This window comes from Ascaphus truei, unplaced genomic scaffold (assembly GCF_040206685.1).
Source record: "Ascaphus truei isolate aAscTru1 unplaced genomic scaffold, aAscTru1.hap1 HAP1_SCAFFOLD_842, whole genome shotgun sequence".
Taxonomy (NCBI): domain Eukaryota; kingdom Metazoa; phylum Chordata; class Amphibia; order Anura; family Ascaphidae; genus Ascaphus; species Ascaphus truei.
In genome coordinates this window covers 77501-85000 of record NW_027457180.1, presented here as the reverse complement: position 1 = coordinate 85000, position 7500 = coordinate 77501, and the positions used below count along the sequence as shown (strand labels likewise).

At 52.5% G+C, this 7500-nt stretch overlaps 1 pseudogene; it reads left to right on the top strand.

Annotated features, from left to right (window-relative positions):
• Window positions 1–7500, top strand: part of LOC142486401 (importin-8-like) — a 109473-nt pseudogene that overhangs the window by 73943 nt on the left and 28030 nt on the right.

The window sequence follows — 7500 nt, the reverse complement described above, 5'->3', positions numbered from 1 at the left end:
TTACAGTAAGGGAATTCAAAATTGTCGAGTAACAAATAAGATCTGATGTTTTGCAACAGATTGGAAATTGGGTGTATTGAGTGGGCCCCTTTTTTTATCTCCTGTCAAACTCTGTCTCTGTCGTAGTGCTCGGTCCTTTTGAAATCTGTTCCTCTCACCATAGGGTGACTCAGTGATGCAATAACATCCGTTAAGGTATACACCCGCATCTAATAGACTGAGGAGCTCTGTAGTACTAGGGTTCACCAGCAGATAAATTTACCCTACCTTGTTTTTTTTAATAAGGGTTTAGTGAACTTAAATGTAAAGGTGTGTGTGTGTCTATACTGTACAATAGGATATACATGTTTTGACCTCACTACTTTTTTTTCCCCCTTGCTCATTGATCTTTAAACTGTGTTTTACTCCAGAAAAAAAGAGCCTAGGACCGAAGTTAGCTTGGCTGCAAAGCCTTCCCCCCTTTGTAATATAACGTTTTTTCGAAGACCCTTATCTGAGAGGCTCAGGATAATCATTTTGTTGAGAAGCCTCAGACATTGGCATTTAAAACAGGTCTGTGCTTTATGGCGGGATGGAGCAAGTTAGGCCGCGTCCATAGTGGATCCGATGGCGCGAGCGCCAAATACAAACAACTGGAGGCCAATGCGCGTGTCCATAGATCGTGAGCGCCGAGGCGGCCAATGCATGGCGAGACAAACTTGTTTGAATTTGCAGCGCGACGGCCAGGTTATGTGTGCGGTTCAGCCAATGAGGGCGAACTGCTCACGTGACATCACGGGCACGCCAACCATAGCGCAACATTGCAGGCCACGGATCTCTTAAAGTACAGACAATGCGCTCGGTCGCGAGCGCGCACCTACTATTGAGGCGGCCTTAGAATAAATGGCAGAGGTTGCTGCGTGTACACTACTGTAGGCTTTGGGCCTATTAAAAATCAAATCAAAAACAGTTGTGAAAAATTAAGAAATAAGGTTTGTCATCTTTTATAAGCATCACAATGAGATTCATTTCGTGATGGTTACCTTTTTGATTGGGGCTGGGGGGAGGGGGAATTGTACCTTTAAATTGTCCACTTGTGAGAGATGCTTTGAAAAACTCAACTTGCCAGCTGTGTGTGACATATTTACAAGGCAACACACAGAGTAAACCAGGACAATCAGCGCATCACCAGTGTGAAAGGCAAAAGGCTTGGGGAGAGGGGATGCCGGATACCGTAACACTGTGGGGGAGGTGACTGAGCCTTGGACAAGGTGAGGGTCAGGGTGGCTGGCGTTCTGCCTGGATGAGTGTGACTGGAATAGAACATAATGAGGGTGTGTCCAAAGAGTAGGTCAGGTGGAGTGGGTGCTCGGGGTGGCACATGCCTAGATGCAGGCATAAGCTCAAGGGTAGAGATTCCCAGGGTGGGGATGCCCAGGATGCAGGTGGTGGTCCTGCCTGTGTCATTGACCCTCCTTTTTTTTTTTCACTTCAGATATGATGCCTCTTCTTCACAATTACATCACAGTAGATACAGAGACTCTGCTGTCAAGCCCCAAACACCTGGAGATTATTTACACCATGTGTAAGAAGGTGAGCAGCTGTGTGTCAGTTGGACAAATGGAAAGGAGAACACACTGGGTGGGAGCACGGTGGGAATTAGGAGCCTGTGATTGCATGTGGGGGCTGAGCAACAGAGAATTTTACAAGTAATGTTTTCCACCATTCAGTTAAGCTTTGCAAGCAGTCTGCTTAGACATTGTTTTTGGAGGGCTCAATACTTGGATCCTAAAGGGTCCTGCAATTGCGGTGTAAGGGCAGAGACTGTGTGTGTTTGTGAGGGGGTGGGGCTCTGGTGAACTGTCATTTTGGTTGTGAGGCAAGAAGGGGCTTAGGGCAGCAGTGGGAGGTTGAAGGGGGTGAGGAAGAGGTGTAGCCTAGTGGTGCTTCATTTCCACCCCTTTTGTGTCAGGTACTGACAGGGGAAGCCGGGGAAGATGCCGAGTGCCACGCAGCAAAGCTCCTGGAGGTCATTGTCTTGCACTGCAAAGGCCGAGGAATTGATCAGGTAATTTGGAACTGGGTGCTGCTAAGGCTCATTGCCCACCCCACTCTGAGACATGCTGTCCATACTTCATTTTTTCGGATAAAGTTTTCACACTATGAGCTCTATGCACAAAGCGCCGAAAAGTTTTTTATCGCCACAAAATGCTTTTGGTATTCAGTAAGCGCCGAGAATTTGCCAAAATCGGCATTTTTTTGACCCGATAAAAAATTATCGGCAGGCGGCTGGCGATAAGCCACTTTTCAGCACCTTTCGCCACTTTTTAAATCGGCTGTATTCTAGTAGCCCCGATCCTGTTTTCGGTGCTTATCAGAGCTGATCGGCAGTCTCGAAAAGCTATTTTTTCGGCAAATCGTCCCGCCAACTACAATTAGTCCTTGTTACGTGTGTGTGTATATGTCGGATCTAGAAATAAAAGCCAGGTGTGAATCACTAGTTTCCTGAACCCCATAACCAGTGTCTGGACGTCCCCACTTCACAATATCTGAAGCAGCAATCCCGCCTGTGATCTTGCCTGATCCGCAGTCCCTCAATGTCCAGGTACCCTCATTCCCGCAATGTTATACATTGGAGGGATGTGTTCCCTACCTGTCTTCCGATGTCTTCCGTGTGAAGCTTGAGTCATATTTGGAAGAAAGCATTATAGGTTATTTCGGTGTAGTATAGGGCAGTTAAGATATATAGGGTAAATAAGATATCCAGATCCAGAGTGTGGGGGCGAGTGAGAGAGAGTGGGGGGGAGAGAGAGAGTGTGGGGGAGAGGGAGAGAGAGGGGGAGAGGGAGAGAGAGGGGGGGAGAGGGAGAGTGTGGGGGAGAGAGGGAGAGTGTGGGGGGAGAGGGAGAGAGTGGGGGGGAGAGGGAGAGAGTGGGGGGGAGAGGGAGAGAGTGGGGGGAGAGGGAGAGAGTGGGGGGGGGAGAGAGTGGGGGGGAGAGGGAGAGAGTGGGGGGGAGAGGGAGAGAGTGGGGGAGAGGGAGAGAGTGGGGGAGAGGGAGAGAGAGTGGGGGAGAGGGAGAGAGAGTGGGGGAGAGGGAGAGAGCGTGGGGGAGAGGGAGAGAGAGTGGGGGAGAGAGAGTGGGGAGAGGGAGAGAGAGTGGGGGAGAGGGAGAGAGTGGGGGAGAGGGAGAGAGTGGGGGAGAGAGGGAGACTGACTGACTGGGTAGGTGACTGACTGACTGACTGGGTAGGTGACTGACTGACTGGGTAGGTGACTGACTGACTGACTGGGTAGGTGACTGACTGACTGACTGGGTAGGTGTCTGACTGACTGGGTAGGTGACTGACTGACTGACTGGGTAGGTGACTGACTGACTGACTGACTAACTGGGTAGGTAACTGACTGATTGACTGACTGGGTAGGTGACTGACTGACTGAATAACTGGGCAGGTGACTGACTGACTGACTGACTGGGTAGGTGACTGACTGACTGACTGGGTAGGTGACTGACTGACTGACTGACTGGGTAGGTGACTGACTGACTGACTGGGTAGGTGACTGACTGACTGGGTAGGTGACTGACTGACTGACTAACTGGGTAGGTAACTGACTGATTGACTGACTGGGTAGGTGACTGACTGACTGACTGACTAACTGGGTAGGTGACTGACTGACTGACTGACTGGGTAGGTGACTGACTGACTGGGTAGGTGACTGACTGACTGGGTAGGTGACTGACTGACTGGGTAGGTGACTGACTGGGTAGGTGACTGACTGACTGGGTAGGTGACTGACTGGGTAGGTGACTGACTGACTGACTGACAGACTGGGTAGGTGACTGACTGACTGACTGACTGACAGACTGGGTAGGTGACTGACTGACTGACTGACAGACTGGGTAGGTGACTGACTGACTGACTGGGTAGGTGACTGACTGACTGGGTAGGTTACTGACTGACTGACTGGGTAGGTGACTGACTGACTGGGTAGGTGACTGACTGGGTAGGTGACTGACTGACAGACTGGGTAGGTGACTGACTGACTGACTGACTGACAGACTGGGTAGGTGACTGACTGACTGACTGACTGACTGACTGACTGGGTAGGTGACTGACTGACTGACAGACTGGGTAGGTGACTGACTGACTGACTGGGTAGGTGACTGACTGACTGGGTAGGTTAGTGACTGACTGACTGGGTAGGTGACTGACTGACTGACAGACTGGGTAGGTGACTGACTGACTGACAGACTGGGTAGGTGACTGACTGACTGACTGGGCAGGTGACTGACTGACTGACTGACTGGGTAGGTGACTGACTGACTGACTGACTGGGTAGGTGACTGACTGACTGGGCAGGTGACTGACTGACTGACTGACTGGGTAGGTGACTGACTGACTGACTGACTGACTGGGTAGGTGACTGACTGACTGACTTGGTAGGTGACTGACTGACTGACTGACTGGGCAGGTGAGTGACTGACTGACTGGGCAGGTGAGTGACTGACTGACTGGGTAGGTGACTGACTGACTGGGTAGGTGACTGACTGACTGGGTAGGTGACTGACTGGGTAGGTGACTGACTGGGTAGGTGACTGACTGACTGGGTAGGTGACTGACTGACTAACTGGGTAGGTGACTGACTTGTTGGGTGGGTGGGTAGGTGACTGACTTGGGTGGGTGGGTAGGTAGGTAGGTGACTGACTTGTTGGGTGGGTGACTGACTTGGTGGGTGACTGACTTGGGTGGTTGGGTTGGGTGGGTGGGTGACTGACTTGTTGGGTGGGTGGGTGACTGACTTGTATTGTGTGACTGACTTGTTGGGTGGGTAGGTGTCTGACTGACTGGGTGTTGGGTAGGTAGGTGACTGACTGGTTGGGTAGGTAGGTGACTGACTGGGTGGGTAGGTAGGTGACTGACTGGGTGGGTGGGTAGGTGACTGGGTGGGTGGGTGACTGACTACTTGTGGTCTCTCTCTCCCCCCTCCCCCCCTACACACACACACACACACACACACACACACACACACACACACACACACACACACTCTCTCACCCCTACACACACACACACACACACACACACACACACACACACACACACTCTCTCACCCCTACACACACACACACACACACACACACACTCTCTCTCCCCCCCTACACACACACACACTCTCTCTCTCTCCCCCCCCTACACACACACGCACACTCCTCCCCCCCCCCCTACTCACCGTGGATCGTCTGTGGTCTCCGGTCTCTGTGACAGCCGAGGAAGCGGCAGGCCGGATGTCGCCCTCGGCCTCGGCGGCTGTCACTGCGGGTCACCGGGTGGGAGTGAGGGATCCGGACACAGGGGAGAGAGGAGTGGGGGGGCTAGTGATGCGGCTGGTCACCGGGTGTCAGACACGCCGCAACATGAGGGCAGCGGCAGCCTCAGCTCAGTGGCTGAAGATGGTGAAGGAGGAGACCATCTTCTCACAACAAGCTGATCCGAGCTGCCACGCGGGGTCACGGAGGCCGGGGACACGGAATTGGAGGTGAGATCGGGAGTGAGTGGGGAGATTGGGGTGTCAGGGGGGGTCACGGAGGCCGGGAGAGATTGGGGTGTCGGGGGGGGGGTCACGGAGGCCAGGAGAGATTGGGGTGAGGGGGGGTCACGGAGGCCGGGAGATATTGGTGCGAGGGGGGTCACTGAGGCCAGGAGAGATTGGGGTGAAGGGGGGTCACGGAGGCCGGGAGAGATTGGGGTGGGGGGGGGGGGGGAGCAGATGGCCCGATGGGAGGGGGGAGGGGCGACAGATGGCCCTGCAGGGGCCTGAGGCAGACAGGCGTGGAAGGGGCTGGCTGCCGGAAGGGGGAGGAGTGGAAGCGCTGAGGAGGGAAAGTTGCTGAGAGGCGGGGGAGGAGCGAAGGCACTGTTCAGAGAGCCGGAGGTTAAATCCACATGCCCCGGGCGTGTAAATGTATATAATTGTCGAACACTGTGTATATATATATATATATATATATATATATATATATATATATATATATTACCCCAACAACCCCTATAACCCCTAACATACACATATATGCACATCAATGATACTATAGGCCGGCGGGGGCCCTCGGGTGTTACCCGCAGGCCTGCAGTACCAATTATGTGCCCCCCCAAAATTAATGTCAAAACACATACATACTTATAAATAAATAACCCCCCCCTTAACACATACAGTATAGTAATGGGCACAATTACTATTACCCACAAATGGATAATAGTGAATGTGCCCATTTTAAATACATAAACACCAATCAATACATTAAATACAGTACGTATAGCACTCACCCATGTCCGCCTGCCACGATGAAGGCCATCCTCATCTTCATCCTGTTCATGCCCCCTCCGCTGCTGCAAAACAGACACAAGAATGAAAACATCCAATGTAATGTCCCCGAACCCCTTAATCACCATAGCGGTTATTAACCGCTACAGTCATTAAGGGGTTAACCCACCCTCAACCACCACTCGGGAGGCCTACATACCCTCCCACACTAACCCCCCACCCTTTGAGGCCTAACCACCCTCACCCACTACCCACAAGGGAGGCCTACCCACATACCCTTGGGGCCAATAACCCCTCCCCCCACCCCCAGTACCCACAATAAAAACAATACACAGCCCCACATTAAACATCATTATATTTATTCAATACATTACCCACCCCCTGTGCCCCCCCATAAATACACGATTTATTCTTTTACATACAGGGTTCATACCCCAGCCCCACGCGAGTCCCCGGCGGGCTGGCGGGTCACCTGACAGACCTACAGGGTACCAGCAACTTGTTTCACACAGGTTCTGGAGGCCTGTTGGTGGGTCCGCCAAGTGCCATGGCCCCTAGGTGGTCTCATTGGGTCACCGTGGGCCACAATTGGGTCCCCACGGTAGGCCCGCGGATGTCTGGGATCCCCGGGTCAGACCCACAGGTGTCTGCGGGGCCTCGGGTGGTTCACACGTGGATCTGGGGAACTCACTATGTGTCCGCGGTGCCCCCACGGATGTGGGACCACCGGTTCTTCCCCGCACACTACGGGTCCGCGGTGCCCCCACGGATATGGGACCACTGGTTCTTCCCCGCAGACTACGGGTCCGCGGTGCCCCCACAGATGTGGGACCACCGGTTCATCCCCGCAGGTGTCACCCGTGGAACCACCAGCCTGATACCCGTGAGATACCCGAGGATACCGCAGGTGGTCTCCAGAGGTCTCACGCAGAACCAAGGAACCAACCCTGAATGTAAAAAAAAATAAACCTGGCCTATACATTCAATACATACATCCCCCCCCCCCAACACCTACAGTACAATAATGTGCAAAATAACTATTATCCAGATAGGGATAATAGATTATTTGCCCATTATTAAACACATTAACTAGCATATTAAAATAAATAAAGTACTACTGACCTCATCAATAAGAAGCCCCCGTCGCCAGCAACATCCTTGTCTTTCGTTGCCCACAAAATACATAGCCAATACATAGC